This window comes from Typopeltis vanoorti, chromosome 2 (assembly GCF_054136105.1).
Source record: "Typopeltis vanoorti isolate ZY-2024b chromosome 2, IOZ_Tvanoo_1.0, whole genome shotgun sequence".
In the NCBI taxonomy this organism is placed as follows: domain Eukaryota; kingdom Metazoa; phylum Arthropoda; class Arachnida; order Uropygi; family Thelyphonidae; genus Typopeltis; species Typopeltis vanoorti.
In genome coordinates, this window is record NC_143550.1 from 152,083,135 (window position 1) to 152,108,134 (window position 25,000).

Consider the following 25,000-nt stretch of genomic DNA (forward strand, 5'->3'; position numbering starts at 1 on the left):
ATATAGTTCCCATATGCCTAAAAACACTAATATACAAAGCACTATGCCAAAATATACTAAGATACGCCTAACAACGTATGCTTTCTGTGCACCCTACAAATTAAATAGATTAATGTCGCTACAGTACAAAATGACAAAACTGATCTTTTGGGAACAAAGAGAAAATCACGACCTTATAAACATTGCAATGTCAGAACACAAAATACTGACAGCAAAACATTTATGTCACTATGCAGCCTTGCTAAAACATTATTTCGATGCCAACTACAGGACAGTTAGAAATATATACCGTATAACAAGACCTCAGACTACTAATTATATCACATATAAATACAATAATCACTACGGAAAGGCCACGCGAAACTTCTACATCCCAGACATGATAAACAAATTACCTTTTGAATACAGAAACCTTACAAACTACAATAGCCTGAAAAGAGCTCTAAGGACATACTACGAACAAGAAACACGCTCCCAAAATACCATACTAACTTAATGAAATACAATATATTCGTTCAGGCTTTCAGTTCAATGACGCATCAATACATTCCAAGTTATCGTGTGTGTGTGTGTGTGTGTGTGTATGTATGTGGGGGTGGGCGTGTGTGCGCGCGCGCGAATCAATCATAGATTGCGTAGCTTCACAACACAGCAAACAAAACAATAAATAATAACCAACTGGTGTCATCCTCAGATAAACTTACAAATAAGCTTCGAGGATGAAAGCTGAGAAATTACATCTCATCCAAGACAAAAAAAAAAAAAAAATGTCTGTATCATATGTAACCAAATGCATGTAATGTACGTATCACATGAAAACCAATGTATGTAATGTATGTATTATATGTAAAGTAATGTACGTAATGTAAGTATCGTATGTAATCAAATGTATGTAATAACTGCAACAAATGTATGTAATGTAATAAAAAAATGTAAAACAAATTTTTAAAAAATTATTATTATTATTATTATTATTATTATTATTATTATTATTATTATTATTATTTGTTGTTGTTGTTGTTGTTGTTGTTAATTTTGAAATATAAATGTAATATATAAAATGTAGAAAAAAAAACTAGTATATATATTTATACAAATTTAATCCATAATCAATATTCTCAAAATGAAAGAGATCACTGTTAGCATATTATATTAATCATTGTAAATATGTATGTGAAGAAACGTAAAATACAGTGTTATTATTAATAAAAAAAAATATTATTTATATTATTTTCAATTTAAACATAGCATTGTGAAAAAGTGAAATGAATCTATTCAGCATTTTCTGCTGATACCAAAAAATAAACTATGAATATAATTTGAGAATTACTTGAACTGCAGATGAAAATAAAAATGTAAATGACAAAATGCTGAAAACAATTATGTATATTTATCTAAAAAAATTATTCCACAAGATATGAATGAGATATGAATGAGATATGAAATAAGATATGAAATCTTATTTCATATCTTATATAGAGATATGAGAGATATGAAATAAGAGAGAGAGAGAGAGAGACAGACAGAGAGATGAAATGAATAATTGTAAATATGTAAGAAAAATGGAAAATACATTGTTAGTTATTATTATTAAGAATTTAAATAAGATGTTCACTTAAGATTAAATACTGAATATTTGTAGTGAACAAAAATGTAATAGTATTATTACATTTTTGTTCACTACAAATTTGAAGTATTAATTGAATAATTAATACTTCAATTGTATATTTGTAAATATTCTGTATATATGAAGAAGATAATACACTTTGTCAAAAAAAAATTAGTGACACCTCCAAGAAATCCAAAGCTTCATCGAGGGAAAAAAAATTATTATTATTATTATAGCTCGTGACAGTATGCATGCTACCATTTGGCTCTAATTTCTGAAAGATAAAGGGATTTCTTGGATTCAAACACGCTGGTGTACTTCCTGGGGAGGGATAATTTCGAATGGATTTAGGTGATAGATGAATTTCATCGAAGTATGTAAAATAATCTCATTACTTATTAGAGGTCAGAAGGGTCTTGAAAAAATATCACGTTTAGCTGTTTGGTCAAGCATTCCCGAATGTCTAACCCTTAATAATGACACGATTAATTCTAATCCACTATAGCCTTATGATTCGTTGGTAGGTATAAGAGAATAAAGTAGCCTCACTATTATCAGTATTATTATTATCATCATCATCATCAAATTACTGATATGTATTACTTGAGGTGGGGATTAAATAGATATTATAATAGTACTTTTTGAAAAAATTATACTATTACTAACTTATTGAAATGTTGTCATTTGGTAGACAAAAAAAATTCTTTAGGAAGGTCTTTTGGTGTCACAGATTCACAGGCTTTTAATATGAAGGATATTCCCAATACAGCTTTCATTATGTCACTTTAATTATGAATATAACTTTAGAAATCCTCAGCTGCCTTGCAAAGAGTTGGAAAATTTGTGTTGTTGTTGATGATAATACATTTAAAAGCTATAGACGTGATATTAACTGGCATGTTTCAGATTTGGCTTGGAATATTCAAATTAATCCAAGACCTAAAAGACTACGTAGCCAATGTATTATGTTTCTTACCGTGCATATTTTTCTTTACGGATTTCTTTCTTTTGTAGGATGAAGAATACAAGTTTAACGAAGAAAAAAATCTTGCCATCAACTTATAAGAAATGCTAACTAGCCTTCCCTTGAAACACCATCAAATGTTCCTCACAAATACCTACATATTTTTCCAGCCTCAGTTTTTCCAACCGAAGAATAAATATCGCTTGGTATTTGGCAATTCTGCCAGGCATACTCTTTTATTAAAATTAACAATTATAGATAGCTATAATAACATTCCTGGTGATTTCTATACGCATTTCTATATTAAAGCCAATATGAGAAGGGTGCTAAATCGTGATTGCATCCGAAATGATCGTTACTAGCCAAGTGACCTACACCAAGCAGAATTTCTTAATATCCGGAGTACAACACATTTCAAGAAAATATATTGAACATAAAAAAGTACTCTCTCACAGTTTCATAGATATACAGAAAGACTTCGACTCAATATAGCTTGAGGTATTGCGAAGAATACCGAACTAATTTGGAATGCTTTTAACCTTTATTTGGAATATATAATGAACTTAGACTTGGAAAACAGTGGTATTAGAATAATTACAGTTGGGGGGGGGATAAATGATCTCAGATTCGCGGCTGGCATTAGCCTAATAGCAGAGAATGGACATCAGTTACGAGAATTAAAAGATAGAGCCTAAGGATCTCATGATTGTGAATTGAAGATCAGCATTCACAAATCAAAAACGATGTGTTCAGGAAATAAGCCTATGAAAAATTCAGTTCGTGGTGAAAAATTGGAAGAATTAGAAAGGTTCATCTACTTGGGAAGTGTAAAACACAGAGAGGGCAGTCTAAACACGACATTAAAGCATCATTGCTAAAGCGACTGTTGCCCTTCAGAGGTTACAGTCCTTTTGGAAGGGCAAATGAAGCTACCTACAAGACTCATCGATATTCTTGTTAACCCTTCTACTGTTATCTTACTATACGGATGTGAGAGTTGGATGTTGCTAAGCGAAGAAGAGAAAAGACTATTGGCCTTCGAGATGAAGTGCTACAGAAAACTTAAATACTACGCATGACACACGTAACAAATGACGGAGTTAGAAGACAAATCCGCTCCACTATTAGAACAACAAGAAAAGATCATCACTAAAATACGTCGGAAACAGCTTCGGTAATGAACCACATAGCTACCTCAGATAGCTTACTTAAATTTTCACTAGAGGCTTGACTTCTGGTAAAGATACCGGGGACGATTCACAATCACCTGGATAGATAATGTTAGAAAATGTACTAATTCTGCGTTCTTCAATTTGTAAAGGAAATCCCATGACAGAAACAACTGGAGACAGTGTGTTAGGACTGTCACCTTTGTAGTGCCCCATCGGTCTACATATGGGTGAAGAAGTAGAAGCCATATCAAGCTATGATATAGAACAGTCGCAAGTTAAACAGTTGTGGAAAAGTAGTTCTACGTTGAGGGAAAAAACGCTGTAACAAAGCAGGAAATAAGAAATTCAGAGATCCGACATACTGAACAGGTAGTCCATAATCATATATATATATGATTATGTAAGACGATTTTGTATAGCGAAGTAAAAATATAGGGAAAACAAGAAAGAAAGAAAGACTGCTTCGGTCATTGCTGTTTCAACTGTGTGCAACAGGTGCACACAGTTGAAACAGCAATGACGGCCTCTTGCGCAGTCGGTCCCCAAGGGAGAAGTGATAAAGTGAGATTAACTGAAAACATAAATTTACAGTTTCAGTTAATGGGAATGATGCATTCAAAGATCGTAATTTATGCAAAACGTGTCACTGGACAGAACCGAATGCATTTAACAGGAGATTGAGAAATATGAGTTTAGTATCTACTCAATGAAGCAAATGCAGAATACGAAATATGTTTCAGTACAAAAATAATATTTTGAATGAGGGAAACGAAATATAGACAAAACACAAGTATATAAAAGAATGTAGAAATCAAAATTTTATTCGTAAAATTAATTGCAATAATTAAATTAAACACTGTGAGTTTTCTACCAGTCTCCAAAAGATGTATACAACTCATAGAATTTTAAGTTGACAAATAATTTGAAGGAAATAGGGAAATAACATGGGATAATAAAAATAAAAAGAAAAAAAACGGTTTTGTTTTAGTAGACTTCAATACATTGACATGAAATAATTCGAATATAAAGAACAATAAGTACATGGAATATCAATTGGTTTTCTTTAAATGGACTTCGCACTATTGATATTAAGTTAGGTTTGCCTGCTTGTCATGAACGCTAATTTGTGCTATTGACTTCTCATCCATAACAAACCAGTTTACCATAAAAGGTAAATTTGTGTAGACGTAGATACAGGATTGCATTGTCGTTGCAATGTGTTGAAATATCGTCGGAACGTTGAGCCATTGGCTGTAAAATAACACACAATAAATGCAATGAATGGAATTATGTTAGTTATGTTTGGTGGATTTTGATGCGTTGATTATAAATTGGTTTTGTCTGGTTTACTCCAATACTGCGAATGACATGTTATCAGTGCGAAGTGCGGAAAAATCACCATGAATACTCATCTGAGGATATGAAATTAAGACTGATTGAAGGAAAAGGTTGCACATGCGTCGGGTGTTTCGCCAGCAGGCATCAAACTCATCATCATTGTCCATGGGTCCAATGCCCATTTATATTCGATGCCTGTTTCACCATCCATTGTCACTTCTTTTTGTCCACCGCCAGATGTCTCAAATCCTGCAAACTCTTTCTACACCACTCTTTCGCATCATCTACCCACTCTGGCCTTGGCAGCTCTTTTTTATTTATACTGTCAATCGTACCAAGTATCAAGGCTTTGATCTTTCTACTGTTAACCGTTCTGCAGTTAACCGTTCTGTACTTCATTTTCCATTGAATTATTTTCTACATTAAATTCATTTGCAGGTTACTTTGTGATACAGTTCTTCATTTGTCACATTTTGCACCCATCCAATACGTAGAATGTTTCTACAACATGTTCTTTTGAAAGCCAATATTGGTGTCATAGATTCTTTGACCATTACTCACGTCTTTCAGCCCTAGAGAGCACTTGGGAACATGCATGGTTCCAGTAATCTCAGCTTTATGAGAAGGCTCACTTATTGACTTTTCCATATTTTTACCATTGCGCACTGGTTTACTTTAGCTTTTGTTTTCAGGGATCTTATTGCTTTCGTACAGTCTAAATCATGCGCCATGTTGCTCCTTAGTTATGGGAATTTCCTAACCTCTTCCAGTTCTTGTCCGTTGACCTTTAATTACTTTTTATCTTCCTCTATCCGAATATCATGGCTTTTGTTTTATTATCGAAGATGAGTTCCTCATCTTCTTCGATCATGGCTGTGTCATCTGCAAATCGCAAGTTGTTTATCTTAGTACCTTGAATTGAAAGTCCCCTTATATTATCCTTTATAATATCCTTTATTATGAATGTTTGGAGGTTATTGGAGAGAATCATTATCGCCAAGCATTCATCATGCATGTAAAGCATTATAAAGATGGTTGGAAATATGGGGTCTGTCCTTGTCTCGTGCCGCCTGTTCCCCTGAAACACTTCTTGTTTCTCCACAGTTTCTTGCAGCAGCATCTGCATTGCACTGATTTTCAGCAAGAGATATATCAATTTCTTGTCCACTCCATACGATTCCAGTACAGTCCACTTCACTTTCTAACCTGTACTGTCAAATGCTTTCTGAAAGTCAACAAAGCAGTTATAAAGGTTTTTAGTTTTACGTAGAGCTTTCGGCACAATTAATCTCGATATTACTTTTTGTCCACAGTACTTCTGCTTCTTCTAAATCCAAAGGCAAAGTTAATCTTATTTTTAAGAATAATCGAGAAAGTCTGTCAACCTGGTGTGCATATAGTAACTTAACTGTCAGTAAATTGAAAGATAATTTACGGAACTATGTTACAGAAATCAAACTTCTCATAGTTTTATATCAGGGAGCCTGCGTAGCTGAGTCGGTATCAACAATGCTCTTTGGATGGAAAGACTTATTTTCGAATCCCGTCCAGTACTCGATGAACCTTTATAAGAAATTTTCAAATGAAGGTGGATTAGGCATTCTCATACGGAGAACAGGCAAACCCTCAGTAGGAACAGACGCATTAAAAGATATCAACAGTGACCACATAGCCTTCGTTGCAAACAAGCAAAACTGACCAATTCCAAACAAGCAAAACTGACTTCAGCATTAAGTAGCATTAACACCGACGGACTTAAATCGTTATCAGCTTAAAACATTCGCAGTCATCGATAACGAAAGTGAGATTCCAATCACAGCCTGTTGATTAGAAAGAGGAGATGGTAATCTAACTGCTCAATGTTTCTCCCATAATAATGAAGTCTATAACGATTAGCGACTTATGAGTGTGATGTGATATAAATGAAAAATATCTGCTTTTTCACTTTAAATATTTTTTTTCTTAATGCACCTCAAACCATCCTACTGCTTATACTCTATTTCGTCTATAAACAATTACCGATGGCAATGCTTTAAAGGTGAAAATGAGCTAAGCTAATTCGCACTTGACGACGAAAGAACATATTTTCACTTCTCCTCGATACACGCCCACTAGAAGACTGCAACACAGCGCTTAGTTCAACCAATGCATTTGCAAGGAATGAAAGTTGGAAAGAATTGGATAGAAACTTGTCAATAAACTTTCGTATGTTTTTTTTTTTTAAGTTGGAATCATAAAGTCTTTATCTGGACTTTTCCACTGATGGTGAGTTAATTAGCCCATTTCATAAGAAGGTAGCATATTTTTCCAATGAGGGAAACTCGGATTTCGAACAGACCAATAGGCCTTAGTATACATACACACAATTTACAGAAAAAGTATATCATTAATGGAGGTAGATGCCATTGTGGGTGTAACTGATGGATTGGACACTGACATTGTTTTTGAATGCAGGTTTAGGTTGTTGAGTGGGGTTTTCCTCCTGCGATAAGTTCTTGGACACCATGGAGACACGTGATCATAATAATGTTGTTATTATTATTATCCCTCTCCACCGTCCTAGGACGGGTTGAGTCCCTCCTAATGAGGGGTTACTGGCGAATTAATGCAGCCGGTTCGCCACTCCTCTACTGCCTCCCCTTAAGGGCGATATCCATGACTGTATCCGTGTGTGTTCACGGGGAAAGAGTTTGAAATCACGGGGCCGGTTTGCCTGCTTGCGGGATGAAACACCTGAGGAAGACCCTTAAGCTCCTCACGTCGGCGACGGGAATCGAACCCAGGATACTCCTTCCCCAGGCATATGGTTGCGAAGCGCAAAGTCACTAGGCTAACCGCGCGGACAGTATTGTAATTAATAACATATATTATGAGAGGAAACTTGCCCACAATGAAAAGAAAGAGACATTTTTATTGACTTAATTTCTCAGGCATTTATTAACAATTCTGAACTATTATAACATGAAGTTAATTGAAGCACATCGATTTTTTACGAACTGCTAAGAATAAACTACAATGAACCAGGTTTTCTTTTACATATCCACTATACTACATGGATGTGTTTACAATGAATGCAATAAACTGGAAAAAAACAATAACATCACAATAAAGAATAAAAGTAACCATGCACGAAGAAGTCTTAACTTTGTTTGTTCTTCACAATGCTAACAAAACACTAAATGTCAGCTTTTGTAAACTTAGTAAGAAGGATAATTTACTAACAGTGTGATAACATGTTATGATGAAGTACTAGATTACCTTTCCGAGTGAATTCATCGTGTTACAGCAGCATGCTTCCCTTACATTCCTGTGTATGTCCACGTGACGTTTGAGATTAAACGAAGTGGAAAATTCTGTTTGGCAAAGTCTGCAACAAAAACGACTTCTCTGCACAAATTACACAAATTGTGTTGGTTATTTATGAACTAGACAATTATGAATTCGCTCTTCTTCTACCAAACTTCGATCACAACAAAGGGTGATGTTAAGTTTCACTGTGAATAAAAAAAAGTGAACATTGAATGAAAAAAGTGAATAAAAAAAGGCTTATGAAATTTTAGCATTTAGTAGAAGTAAGTTTGGTTTAAATCGGTCAGCAGAGTTGCTCGTTATACATAATACGCAACTCTGCTGACCGATTTAAACCAAATCGTAATTTGGTTTAAATCGGTAATTTAAACCAAATTACGATCGGTAATTTTTTTTTTATTTATATAACTCTATTTCATAGAATTTTTCATAATCTGCATTTGAGAAAACTACCCTTAAAATTTAATAAATTTCGTTGGGATACTGGGAATTAAAAAAATACAGTAATAAACCAATCCTAGCCATTAATTTAAATATATATATATATATATATATATATAGATATGTTTATTTATTTTTTTGTAATATACTAATCACATTTTCGTGAAAATTAACATTTTGTCACATTTTCATACACACCTTCAAATGTTGCTTGTTTGTATAATATTCAAAAGAAAACTTCATATTTTCACTGTCGCTATTGTGTTAAAAGTAGAAAGTATAACTTTTGAAGTTTAAATCACAATTCGAAATAAAAAACAAGATCAAGAATGTTTGCATTACATTCAAAACCTAAAAATGAAATTTTGTTTTTTGGTGATGCTTAAAACTATTTTTGTACAAAAATTCAAGTGAACATACGTTACAGCGAAATATTTTCCGCACATCTTTGTGGATCTCCGTATGTGTTTTAAGATGTGACGATGAAGAGAAATCTTTGGCGCATACGCTGCAACGGAAAAGATCTTTCTTCACGTGCAGCTTCAAGTGTTGTCTGAGTAACTTTTTCGCCGAATATCTTTTCAGGCAAATTTCACAACGAAAACTCTTCCAGGACTTCTGCTTGCGATCATGTGTCCCAGGTAGAGTCTTTTGAAGCGAGAAATTAGAACCTGAAAACGAAACATTTACTAATTAGGAGAATATAGGAAGCACTGTTGAAAAGGTGTGGTAAGAAAGTACAAGATTTGTGAAAAAAATCGACCACCGACACTTATCTTTCTTAAGTGCCATGATAAAAGTATAAATTAATGATAACTGAAATGTAAAATGATAACACTGTAAGGTAACTTAAATGTAAAATGCAATGTCATATAGTTTTATATTTTAATATCTTATACTCTAAGGTTTCTTGGTAGTTTCATATTTATTTATTTATTTTAATTAGGTTTATATAACTGTAAAATTCCTTAGCAAACTTTGCAATAGAAGAGATTGATAAGAGTTTTCTTCATATTCATCTTAAAGTGTTTTCTAATTTTATTCTTCCCTGGGTATATTTCCTGACCACGATCACCTGACCCATGTAGAATATTTTGAAATGCGAAATCGTAACCTGAAAATGAAGCATATAAGATAGCAAGCACTATATAAAACTTGCCATTAGTTTTATATGTATATATATATATATATATAGGCTTGTGATACCATTCTGCAGATTTTTCTAATTAGTATATTCTTCCAGTCGAAAGATAATATTCTTCCACAAAGAACATCACTTTGGCATCCGTAACAATTTACTATTTACTTAATTAGATTTCTGCTCCCAGAGAAGTCATCTGAACCAAACCAGTTTATTCCGGTTGGTTTCAACGAGTTCAACTGTATCTCAAGCACGTAGTGCAGACTTATTCTCTGACTTTCTTTCTTCTCGTAATGTTTCTCTTGACCTTTGAAGCGCTATGAACAGGTTAAAAAAAAAATATTCCTTCGCCAAATATTCTTCACTCTTAAAAGATCATCTAAAATAAATCAGAACAAATAAACACACACACACACACACACACACACACACACACACACACACGTTTAATAAATCTTATCGAAGAAACTTGTCTTATCAAATTCCGTGGGAGACTGCAGGAAGCGCCTCAGTCACGTTTAAATGTAGTTTCTGTTTCTTTGTCTTCAGGTACTTTCAAGCATCAAATAGATAATTGCTCCACCTCTGCTGGAGATATTTGTCGACGGCGTCTGATGGACATGAATTTTCAGACATTTGTGGGTTCAAAACTGGCATCTGAAAATTAAACGATCCTATATCAGAATAAGAGGTCGATAGGAAAATCATAATCAAAAGTATAAATCGATTTACATTTATTTTCAAAAACTTGTTTGCTATATTGTATTTGATTATCCTCATATCCCTACAAAAGTTAAAAAAAAAAAAATCTAATTTCACATAAACTATACTTCACCGAAGACTATATTTTTGTTTAATCCTTATTTTACCTAAGCATATTTAAGAAATATTTTCACTTGTACAAAGGCGGCTGAATGCATTTAACGTTGCCCTATTATCACATCAAGTACAGCCAATTCCTGGTTTGGCTGTGTACAATGTCTGAAATTATAGCGAGGATCGCTAACCAGATCTTTTCAGACCTATATTCAGTCCGAAAAGATAACTGGTGTCCCAAAAACTCTGGGTGATTTAAAAATATCATTGTAAACTGGAATTCTTTTAGGATACTTAGCTCTGGTTTCCCCCGCAAAGAACGTGTCCTATCTCAGCGAGAAAACAAAAAACGTATACAGAGAAAGGAAACGCCCCTCACCTAACAGAATGTAAGCTTTAGGGCAATAGTAGATTAAACTCCCACCACGCGCGACCCTCAGCAATAAGAGTGGATAAAATCATGCTAGTCTGTCAGACCTTGGTGTAGTTAGTGGTCAGCAAGGACTATCTCTTACCTCTTACAACTAGGGTAAAGCACTCGATCGAATTAGTGGGACAACCTGGCGAGACAAAGAGAGCTAACCCAGTGACAGAAGCCCGTCTGATTTACATATTCAAATAGCAAAAATCGCGTGTCACCATATTCTTACAATCGTTTACATAAGATCCAAATGTAGCATTTCCCTCTTCTATCCCACTGGATTCAGTGTAAAGGTTTAGTGAAGCTGGAAACTTTTTAACAATAATATGCTTAAATGTAAAATCTCTAACACAATGATTTTTAAGCCTGCATTGTGGAAATGTGGTCATTAGCATATATATTTCAAATAATTTCAGATGCAGTTAGTTAATAAAATTGATTTTATTGAAACTAAGTGCCGAAGTCCTCCCCCATTACCCAGCAAAAAGTGCATACCGGCTAGAGAGTATTTCATGAGGTTAATTGTGCAGTAAGTGTGATTTCCCATGATTAAGTCAGGGATTTTATATGATTATCGTTATAATCCTAATAATAACAACGAACCAAAGTGTAATCAAATTTCTACAGAATTTAGAAAACAAAATTAATTCTGTTCCTTTTTTATATATAAAATGGGTTTTTCATCCCGCATACATACAAATCGGCCCTTCAGAACACACGCAATTTACAGACAAAAATTACTAGTTGTGGTGGTGTTGGAAGTGGGCGGTAGATGGCGTTGTTGGAGATGATTCGTAGTAGAGGTTAGGTGTAGAGAGAGTTGTAGATGTCCTCCCACGATGAGTCTTCGGACTCCTTGGAGGTATCAGGAATAATAATAATAATAATAATAATAATACTAGCGCTTCGGATTTTAAGTAATTCGTAATTGCATGCGCCGAATAAATTTTGATCAGGCGATTTATGTCTGACATAATTCAAATTCTTCGGCACGGAAACATGGCATAACATACAACGATTATATATAATCAGTTTCAAAAATTGAACGAATTAACAAGTCCTTCATATACCTGAGATTCTCTAATCAATCGCCAACAAAAAGTACATAATCTAATTAAAGAGTTTCCTCGTAAAACAAAATGAAGCAAATATATCTATTTGTATACTTCAAACTTGCCACACACTTCTGCCATAGAAACACAATTTTAGTTTTTGAAGCGCCACCTATCCTATTAATTCATTTTAATACACGTTTAATAAATCTTATCGAAGAAATTGTGATCACATGATTGTTGACTTCAAAAACGCTTTGTCTAATTTCACAGGCGAAGGTTAGGAAAATCTGTAATAGCTTATGATATACTTTACATATTTATTAGCATTATGACCGCTTCATATGAAAACAGCGACGCTTGGGTTGAAGCTGATAAAGCATGTGGTGAATGAAATAACCACGGAAGTAAGAGACGGGGTGATGCCATTTCACATTTTCTATTTAATCTTGTAGTTTCGTTTATGATGAACAAAACTTTGGAAGAAAACGACTGGAAATTGAAGTGGTCTAAGAATCTCAGAGTATGTGATCGCGATTATGCTTATGATTTAGTCTTATACAGAAATAAGTGGTGAGAAACGAACTCTTTTTTAATGCAGTTGACGGTCTTTTGTCAGCTGTCTTTAAGAATTATCTGGAGGTAAATTGATTTGACTTTATGAATAATGACCAGATTTGTCAGTTGAGTGACATCTACCTCTCAGCATTATCCTGTATAAGAAAAGACTAAGGCGGTATGGTTCGACTATGTTCTCGAAATGCGTGATAATCGCTTGGTCAACAAGATTATCATAAAAGATCCAGGTCGTATAAAGAGAGGCAGGTTTATAAGACCTGGATTTCATTGCAGTATAACAGATAATGGAAATTGATTTCATTTTCAAATGTTCAGTTGCTAAAGGAGATAGTGGAGTAAACACCTATTCACATATTCTTTCTGTTATAATTAATGTGCTTCAAATTCCAAATATGTTGCATTTCCTGCAATGATTACAACACACTTTTTGCTGACTTTTATATGAGACTTGGTTTTTACTAATTTGGGTGCGCTGATTTCAAATATCAAACCCATTTTTCTCTATCACGTCAGGTTTTTCCTCTATGGCATTTTCTTTTTGCTAATTTGTAAGTTTTTGATAGTTTGAAGGAGGCAGTACTATTTAGAGGATCAAAAAAATCGATTTTTTAATATTATTTTCTGAAAGTATGTACTTTTAAAATTCTGTTCCTAACTTTTTATCAAGAAATTCGAAAAATTCCCGAAGATATAGCCTATTATTGAAAGCGGTGCGCAGATCAGAATCGGGGCGCATTTATTAGTAAACTGTTAGTAAACGAAAAAATGCGTAAGAACCTGCAACGGCACGTACTGGCGCTTTGAATGCGAGAGAGGCCGATAATTAGATACATAACTACTTAACAATATTCATTAAAAATTACAAGAATATTTATAAAAAAATAACAATTTTACTTACACATAAGTTTCAGGGAATAATGTTTTGTTTGTAGCAATTTCTGCTGTGTGTTCTGTTTTGGCAATCCCTTTGAATACTCCAACAGTAGTCGGCCATCATGTGAGAATCCCATCTTCCTTGGTACCGATCTTCCATAGTTATTATTTGTGATAGTTGTCCTTAATGGTTGCAAGATTTTGCAGCCATTAAGGACATTAAGGATTTTGATGCGCAGTTGCAATATAGTATTATCCTAAGCTTATCACATGTCTTGATGTACTAATCGCGTCCCAGCTTACAACATGAATTACCTTACTGTATTTAATGTCGTCAGCATTTTTACACATTGAAAAGGCTTTTTAATTCCGTTATTCTAAAACTACAGTTATCTTGAAAACATAAGTCATAAACTGAATCATGTGATCACCTGAAAAGTGAGTCTGGCTCCATAGGAGTGCTACCTAATTTCTTGTTGTTTTCAATTATTTTAATATTTGTCTTTCCTTCAGTCTTGTGGTTTACCAATAATGTATTTAAATTCCCTTTAAATTATGAACAATAAACGAAACAAAACACAAACTAAGTTGTGTTGTAGCGTACATAGTAAGTCCATATTAAAGGAAAGGATATGATCTATATCATTATCATCTTCCTCCTATCTTGTATTAGGCCTCGGGGTTTGTTAAGGTCTTATTCCATCTTTTATGCTGTCTTCCAACTGATTTCTTCCTCACGAGTTTGTATTCAAGGATTTGTTTGGTGATTCTACTATTGCCCATTCTTCCAATGTACTGTTTCCATTCCCATCTAGAGTTGTGGATATTTTTTCTTATTGGTTGTTCATTCATTTCTTCCATGATTTATTTCATGATATAACGAGGTGTATCCTGCGGTTCTCCTCATGAATCTCATTTCAGCTGAAGTTATTCTTCTCTCATCTCCTTTTCAGATCGTCCTTGCCTCACTTCCATAAGTCAGCACTGGTCTTGCTAATGTTTTATAAGCTTTAATCCGAGTATGTTTTTGTACCGTCGAGGGTTTAAAAACTTGATTTACAATATTTAAAGCTCTATTGAAATTTGTAATTTTCATTTCTCGTTCTTCTCTGTGGGTTAGGCGATTTGTATAAATGACGATTTCGAGAAAGCGGGTACACATTCGAATTTTCGAATCGCACTTTTTGTGAAGGAATAAAGTTGCAAACTTGGATGTCTTGTAATGTTTCAAAGATTTCACTAGATGATTTCACGCGAGAAGAATTATTGGAAAGCTTGAAGAAGGCCGCAGAATTATTGATATTGTCAGAGAGATAAGAAATCTCACGCAGCATTGTATCCAGGCGCTGGGTAGAATTTCAAATCAATGGAACGTGTTCCTCTTTCTGTAGTATTAACGCGCTTTTATATGAAAATCTTTTAGAAAAAGCCTTAAAAGAATACCCTCTCAAACATAAGATATGTAAAAGATATATTAGAAGATATATTCTTAATTTGCAGTCGCCAACAACCGATTTTGATTTTCTTCGCATCTAAATATTCGACATTCCAACAGTAGGTTCACATGGCATCTGGTGTCTGAGTGGTTCGCTGTCATTCTTGAATTTTTGGAAGTATGTATAGGATCTGAAAAATAAAACATCTCTATCTATATGAGACCAACCAGCAATGATAAATACCTCCGGTAATCTACACAACATTAAAAAACCCCAAAATTAAAAATTATTTCAATGGAATGAATCTTCATTATATGCTTGACTTATGTTTACGTTTGTAAAAAAAAAAAAAAAGAAATGCTAGACTTTACTGCAGATATTTACTGTGCATTTTTAATAGTTCAGTTATCAGTGATATCAGTATTACGTATGTAGATAATACTAATAATTAAAATGAGTAGTAAAACAAGGATATTGAAGTGAAAAAAACATTTTTTGCAGCATTGAAAGAATGTTTTTAAATTAGTTCGCATCATTTCTCTTTGAATTCTTGAATTTACAGTAGCACAAAGAAAAACATTAAAACTACTGAATAATTTATTAGATTAGAATTTTATCACATGAAATATTTTGGTCTCAGCTTAATTTTAATACTATTTATTAATAGCCTACATCCAAACCATGGCTTTCAAACCGCGAGGGGTTTATTTATTCTACGCTACTGACATAAACACGATAATCATGTAATGCAGAACCAGAACCAGCCGTTCATGTGCGATGTTTATAATTTTAGTTGAAGTCACGAGCAATAAAGACTGTGCACTTCGGAATATCGATGGTACTATATCGCACGAGAATTTTGTTTAAGCCAGCAAGTTGGCAATTGATTAACGTAAACTGATCCAAATAGCATCTTCATATCAATTAATTTGAAAAGCAAACGTTTGGGTTAGGAGAACTCCATAGCCAATAATTCTTAAGCCTCTGTTTAATTCATGAAGAAACTTGAGGAACTGCCATTTTCATTTATCTCCGGCTCTCAAAAAACTGGCAATGTTTTATATTTTATTTATTTATTTGAGAAAGGATTGATGAAAATTTTGAAAGCGGGAGATTATTTATCCTGAATATATATTGATTTCTTGTGTGCAGAGAACTAGATCTGCTAAAAGTAGAACTTTGTGTTGAAATTTAAATGGTTAAATGTTGTCATTTATAAAATTGTTTGCGAATTAGGTTTCCTCTTCTTATCCTCTGAAAAGAAACTTAACTACGTTGTTTGTGAGGTAATCATGTCTCACCTTTGATTTTCATTTTGTACTTCAAGGAATACCCCACGGAACAGCTGATCCCAAACAGAGGTCAAAAAAGGTCTTTCGTTGCGAAATTTGTCCTCGAAGATACTCAACGAAGTATCGTCTCAGACAACATCTGAAGCTGCATGTGAAGAAAAATCTTTTCCGCTGCGAAATTTCCCAGAAAAATTTCACGAATGGGGCACACCTCAAAAGACATGGAGCACTACACATGGATGTACGAGAAAAATTTCGCTGTAACACGTGCTTGCATGAATTCACAGAGAAGTGTAATCTTGTTCGTCATCAGAGAGCGTTTTCGCACTCTAAGAAAAGAAAACCGAGCAAAGAGTGCTCGGTTTTCTTTCTAAGTGTTTCTTTTTTTTTAGTTGTTGTTTGAATTTTATGAGTTTCATTTAATATTTTTTCAAGTTCATTGTGCCTATATTTAGTTTTATCATATATGCTACTCTTGAGTAACATATATGATTTTTTTAATGTTGATATATTTATTGAAGTACATTGTTTGTCGATGTATAACGCTGTAAGTTTAAACCCACCTGTTCGTTTGATAAGTTCCGCAAGAAAAGTGTTTTAGAGTTGATGGTCACAACCAACGAAATATTTCGACGAAAAAAAAAGTTGTAACTTATTTTAGCCTATTCTTTTAATTAATGATTTTGGGGATATAGTTTTCTTATTCGTACACAAAGTGTGTTGGGTAAGCCGTACAAATATAAAGTTCAAAATCACAATCTTCCAACTTCAGTCCAATTCTAATTTCAGAATCGCAGTGTTCTGATTTCAGATTGAATGTAATTCGAGAATGACAATCGTCCTTTTCGAGGATGTTGGACGGTTTTCAGAAAAACGAAAGACTCTGCAGGAGAAGAGAGTAAACTGTTAAATCCTTCAAATGTTTTCTTTTTCTTAAGGAATAAGTCATATTTAACGGAATTATATTTCATATTATTCAAATGCATACCATTCTAAGTTTGTAGGGCCCAAGAACACACACACAGCTGTCCTTTTGTTGTTGTTGTTGTTGTTGTTGTTGTTGTTGTTGTTGTTCTTAATGGGTATATCGATGGGGTCAAAATGGACTCACCTTGGGAGGCCCACACCATAGTTCACAATAAATCTATCATACCGTTCACAATCCAGTCAGAATTTCAATATAAGAGGCAGAAGCATACCAGGTTTCGCAAATTATTTATCATATCTCTCCGTAATTAACAACCGCAGGCAACCATTGCACTCATTCACCTTCCTGGCAGCAAAAAAAAAGAAAAAAAAATCTAGACCTCACATTCTTTCTAACTAAAGGTTTATTCAACTTCCAATTCACTGCAGTACAGTGAATAATTTCTTCCACTTCCCTTTCAGTAACTTGAATGTCTCTATCATGTCGCCTCTCTTCTATCTTCTAATTTTTGTAACCCACAAAAATCTTCAACCTCTCTTCATCGGAACATTCCACAGGCCTGAAACTATCTTGCTTACTCGTCTCTGTATCCCCTCAACCACCTCCACGACCAAATCTGAGCACAACAGTCCAGTTGGTGCGATATCAGAGACTTAAAGTGGAAAGATGACTTTTTTGTCCCTACTAGTCAACGTATTTTTTAACATCCAGGTGATCTTCTGAACTGTTTTGCCAATTTTTTCAGTGTGGCTTCTATACTTCAGTTCACTATCAACCATAACACCCACATCGCTGATCTCATGAGTTTCCACCAAAGAAACCACATCAATAGAATACACAGACTAAAACATTTTCAATCCAAACTGAACCGCTTTACATTTAACTACATTAAAGAAAAAACGTTATCCTTTGACAGCTTATTCAAATCATTCTGCAGGATCGCTATATCGCCTTTATTTACTAAAACTTTTTCCAACTTACACCAACAGTAACCAGCTGGATATCACTCTTCAAATTAACTCCAATATCATTAATATAGAGATTAAACAAAACAATAGTGGATCAAGAACAATGCCTTGTGGCGCACCACTGGTCGTTTTTTTTTTTTCAAATCTTTGACTCCGCTCTACCAAATACTGTTCTGATAGCTGTCTTGCACCCATCCACTCACTCATACATCTCACCAATCCTGTTTAATTTCTCACTTGTTTTAGCTTACTTAACAGATTCGAGTGCGGTATTTGGTCAAATGTTTTGCAAAGTCCACCAGCATCACAGTATAGCCAACAGTATTTTAACTGATCTGGAATATTTAGCATTTAAAATATTCAGTATGCATAGCGCAGAAAACATCGGGTATTGAATTACTAGCATGGCATTCGTTATTGCTGTGCAGTTTCCTGAACCTAGTCTGCTAAATGTTTCTTAACAAAATGAGTTTTGTAAGAAATTGGTGATAAGAAAAGCAGTTTTTTGACCTTTTCATCGCCAAAATCATCCCTTGTTGTAGTGAAGACTGATTTGTCAGTCTCACCTTTAAGAATGGTGCAGCTCTGTCCAAAGATTTGAATAGAAAATATTACGGTGGTTGCTTCATCTTTGCACTTCCGTTTTCCCAACTGATATCTCCGCAGAATTTTCAGATGTTATGAGTAATTATGATGTTCAGATTAAGGTGCGCCGTTTCGGTGCAACTCTCATGATGTCAACAGAATTGTTCAGAATGGCAATCTAACGTTTATTCGCCAAAGCAGGAAGTTTATTGTCAGATATCACCATAACACAATATCTATCTAGTGCTGTGTTGCTCTCTGGTAAGCAACGACCTCCTAGTAGGTCTTTCATTTGAAGAGGAATCGACATACTGCATATTACCGAAATACCACAGCTGTGCATCATGGGCAATGTTTTTCTTTTTCCCTAAGCTGCGCGTAATCATGGCCGAGCAGAACTCGTCGCACACGAGACTCGAATCTCTCGCTTACTGCCTAAGACGACGAAGAAACGAATTGTGTTTTGTTGTAAAGTATTAACGCAGCGATAAATCAGTAGTGTGCGATTTTAGTGACATATGAATGCAGTAAGTTTCGGCTCCGCCAAGATGTCGTGCACGAAGTACAATATATATCTTATGCACAGTAATAGTTTTAGTCGAATAAAAACATGTGACTTTTTATTCTTTTATCATTTCAAAAATCCTCCCGTCCCCACTAGCCAGGGTTTCCCAGGCCAAACTAAATTGTTACTCAGAAGACATTGTGACTTGCGCATTTGCTTTTCTGGCTTTGAGGGACATTTCGGCCATGCGAAGGGATCTTAAATTCTGTTTTAGTTGGTTGTTTCTCTTGCGTGCAGTAACTCTTCTATGGGAACCTCCAGGCATTCCTTGCCACACTCCGTTGACATGCACACTAACGCTAAAACGCACAACTTTCCAGCACTTTCTTATCGCATGAAGCCATTTTATAACCTTCTTGAAAGTTTCTTGACTATTGTAATGATATCATCAACAGTTCGTTTTAAGTGAATCCCACCCATCCACCCACTGAGCTAGTAAACTGTGGCATATTCATCCTGTAAGTAAGACTAAGGACCATAGAATAATCTGGAAACGTCACCCTGCAGACCGAATATATAACATTGTCAAGCGAATTCTGGCTTCGAGTAAGCAGGGTGGTCAGTCTTCTGTCCTGCTGACGACTTCATCTATGAATTGTCACGTTGATATAGGATGTTCGTATTGTGTTCCAACCGTACACTTCGGCGATAACCAGTTTGGAAGAGTTTAATTTTACCTCGTGGGAAGTTTATTAAATCTAAACTCATTTCCAGATTGTGCGGAACTGGATTCAGTTAGCATGCATTCATATTTTGTTATGCCACGTGATTTATTACTCTTACGAACTCAATTTATGAAAAATGGGAGTGCCTTTATAATTTGTGGAACAGAGAGTATGAAAGGAACCACGTAACACACGTGATCATTCACTTGTTTTTCACTTGAAATATTTTTCACTTTCAATAAGTCAGACTATTTGAGATAATATTGCTAGGCAACAACTTGGCCATTTGATGGCAGTCCTTTTTTTGAGGCGTCTTAAATCTTAAAACTCACTTCCAGATTATTTGACCGTTATCGTAAACAAAGGAGTAACATGACGAATTTCTAATCTTTCGTTGATAGATTATCAAGAAAAAAAAAGAGTAAAATGAACGAAAGAAGTTTTCAAACTGCGAATGGTCCAGAAGTCAAAAAGCAGACCTTCTCCTTCGGGTTATCCCCATAGGAAGACGTTGGAAGCCGACATATCTGGAGAGCATGGTGTCCAATTAATTGCAGATATTCCCAAAATTATTAGCTCTTCAAAGACCGCCTTAGAAGTTCCAATTTTTTGTTCTGTTGTTCTTGGTGGGGATGAGAACTTTTCTCATGGTTAATTTCCCAAATAGTTCATAGACTATCTGAAAGAAAAAATAAAAAATAAAATAATTAATAATTAAAAAAGTTATTAAAGGTTTAAACTCCTTGACTTACGGGCAACCCTGTTCATAAAACGATGTCTTCGTTAATGCTGTTGTTGTTATTATTAGTATTAGTAGTAGTAGTATTTTTTGAATTAGCTTAGTTGGGTTGTTTTAATAGCCGAAGCAGGAAAAGGGACACGATTAGTGTCTGTTAGGTGCGTGTGTTCTTCTGGAGAGAGTTTCTGGGAAGAAAAGCATTCTGCTTCCTTATGAGACCGCCAAATCATTATTATCTGAAACAGAAAAAGAAAAGAGACAGAGGGGGAGAGAGAGAAGGCAGGAAAGTTCCTCATTTTGCATACGGAATTCCAAACAGCTCTTTCGAAACGAAAACGCCGTCATCACTAGTAAAGCGAAAGCGACCTCTTAGCAAACGTCTGGAAATCGTTCCATTGCTTTGAAAGGGCGTGCGGAGCTTGGATACAACGCTAGATGAGATTGCAAATTCTGGATATCAGTAATTCTGCGGCCTTCTTGAAGCTTTCCAGAAATTCTTCCCCGCGTGAAATTATTCCACCATTCGTAGCCTTTATCCTTTTATCCTGTTGAGTATTACCACGTGATCCACTCACGCGCGATTCGAAAATTTGAATGTGTCTTTGCTTTCTACTCGAAACTGTCAGTTATATGCCACAAGCTGATTCGTCTGAATTTGCAGTTGTAATCTTCAGAAAAGATGTTCCTCCTGACATTTTGCACACCACTGTAATAATAATAATAAAATAACTAAAACAATAATCATTTTACATTTGCAAATGAGTAAAATGCGTAATGGTAAAGTTAGGAATGTACAGCAATTACATTTTAATTCTTAAAAGAGCCGAATTGTCAGTAAAAACGACTTGTGTGTGGAGTGCATCTTTTTGTGGCGCATCTTTATTCCCTCACTTATAACTTCTCAATACCTGTTAAATTATAGTCAGAAAATCAAACATGTTTGACTCATCCAATGCTACTTATACAAGCATGCCGTTCTCATGAAAGATTTCTGCTGTCTGGTTTTTTTAAATTCATCCTTCTGAAATAAAATCTGCCTTGAGATACTATTAGATAATTATGTGGGAATCTTTAATTTACGTACTTTTTTTCATTATTTTGACTATTTCTTCCAGGAATAGACTCAATCTACATAGAATAGTTAGCACCCAACAGAGTTGTGGTTGGACCAAGTGTTATGCCATCTGTAAACTTTTAAGAAAACGTTTGAATTAACAAATTGAGCAATTAATAAACGTCATCTACCTTCATGAACATTCTTGGAAATAAGGAGATATATTAAGAACTTTCTTTAGTCATTAAGCTAGAAACTCTTATCTATTTGTCTATTTGCTCTTAGACAAATAATCATGCCGAAATAAATTAATATAATTCATGTTAAAAACATTTGTTTAAAAACCTAAAATAAACAGGTGAGAGGCTGCATTAAAAACAGCCTTTAAGTAAGTTTGCTTAGAGAACAAAAAAAAAAAAGACATACCATCCAGATATTGAGATATATATATATATATATATATATATATATATATATATATCCGCAGAATATTTTGGGATTCTGAAGAACATTATGGTTGCTAACTCATTTCCGAAAATAAACTAACATTGCAAAAAATTAGCTAAAATGAAATTGAGTTGTGCGAAATGGTTTAACATAAGAAAAAACATCTTTAGGTATTATTTAATCAGAAAGCAATGCCAGCGTGAAGATAATGAAAAGCCCATAACTTTCTTTTGATCAATAATAAATCATCCGCCACAGTGAATACTCAATGACTCGAAGGGCAAGTGCATGACCCTTCGTCAGCTCTTTCCAACCTTAAAGTTCATACGAAGAAATGCGCAGATAATTCATACGACCTTCCCAATCGTACATCTGCCCAACGATTCTAGTGCCGAACAGACGCAATCAGATTCAAATACGATTCAAAAAGAAAATCCTATGGATGCCCATGTGTTGCCTTCCACTTATACTCTCATGCCGTAACTATCAGTTTGCGAAATCTCCAGGAAAGAAAAACTTGACACCTCAACCCAGAGAGCTTAGCGTGGGGGAAAATGTCAGAAGGTAAAATTTCTCGACAGGATTCCAGCGTCTTTCCAACCAAGAGTTTTACGTTCCAGTGAACAAAACCACAATCGCATCCAACGGTTAAGTTCTGGACATTCTATAATCTTACTGAATGAGATTTTGAGATTTCGTATGAAAACGTGTTCCTTGTACACCAACCGATAGACATGAAAGCAATAACTGACAACCTAATATTGTTTCATCACGCACTTACTGGCGGAATGCCCGTTGAAGTCTGAATTAATAAAAGAAAGGAAGCAGAGTTTAGCCATTTCGAAAATAAACAAAAGCCGTTCTTTTAGAAAAAAAAAGATGCTTATGATGACAAAAATAAATCCGATGAAATTGGGAATGTGCTCGTCACAAGAAAAATCACAGTGAAAGAAAACAGGAAATGTGCGTTGTCTTTCTTTCCAATCTTTATCTGTATTACTGCCCTCAGATCTGGTCGCCTGGATTTTTCGGAGATGTGGAGGCAGTGGATGGGATTCAGAGGAAAGTAACTAAGACGATTGCAGGACTGTGTGATACTCCATACGAGGAAAGACTCACCATTTGAGGATTGAAAGAAGCTGGTTGATCTGTGGATAGAGGGAATATAATAAAGTTGCTTCGTCAGGTTTATAGAATTGATGTGGACGAAATATTTCAGCACATGAATAATGCTTTTCTTATACAGAGGATTATATAAATTTATAGTTATGAAAATTATAAGGAAAATTAGATGTCATCCATGGAAACTGAATACGTATATTGTTAGTAGAGGATTGAGGACGAGGTTTTTTGCTTGGAGAACGGTTCATTCATTTCGTATGGTGACTCGACGGAATTGAGGTACCACATGAATCCCGCTATTTTTATCCTGACTTGGGACCGGCATAGCTGACAATTCAGACTATGGCTGGAGAGATTGTATTCCTAATTTTATTCATAAGTACTCATAAGTACTTATGAATATAATTAGGATTGTACTCATAAGTATTCCTGAGTATATCCGTGCATGTCCTCGGACCGGTTTGCCTGCTTGCGGGATGAACAACCTCAGATAAACTGGGGGAAAAACCCTGCTGTCCACGCCTAAGACCGGCTAACTTGGCTATGGCTGAGGAACATCCTTAAGCTCCTCACGTCGTCGACGGGAATCGAACCTCCTTCCCCAGGCATATGGTAGTGAAGCGCATAGACACTAGGCTAACCCCGCGGACTGGAGAATGGTGAATGAGTCGAACGGACTATCACTTAGTTGTGCGGGAATGATTTCAAGGCGAATTATCAGAGTAGTGCCCACATATTGATAATTGTTGATTAATATTTTTGAACCGGACCTCTTGATGAGTCTACAGACTGCATTGAGGTAACTATATAATAATAATAATAATAATAATAATAATAATAATAATAATAATAATAATAATAATAATAATAAACTGGAGAAGTACTAAATTATGATCGTATATGCTTGAAAATAAATCTCTCACTGTTTTAAGAGCTAGCTGTAAATGAAAAGAGTGCAACCGAAATTTTTATCGCAAGCACAACGAGGCTTCGGAATTATTGGTATTTTATTCTGTCTGGTTATAACCTGAATTTGACTTTAACAGTAATTTGAATAGGTAACATTTAACACAAAAATAACACAACAATCAGAATTCATCGAAACATAACACCGACAAATTATGAAACACTTCTGGATAACGCAATACGATACATTGTATCAGGTTTGTGAAACAGCACTTCGTCCCTCTTCCCCTCAGTACGACAAACAATGCGTCATATAATATTGCAAGAGCTGTAGATATATTTGGCACATGGTGTAAACCGAGATTGTACATTCAACAAAAGTTTATGGTGGTGCTATTGTTTACCATACTGGTCACGCTGGAGGAAGAATAGTCCAAATATTTGACACATTTCAAAAGCTAGTAGACAGCAGGGTAAGAAGGGGGATGAATAGTATGATCAGGACTAAAGAACTGACCATTTACCTTTGAGATGACTGGTCGGTTCTTTAGTCCTTATTTGGATTTTTTGTCATTTTT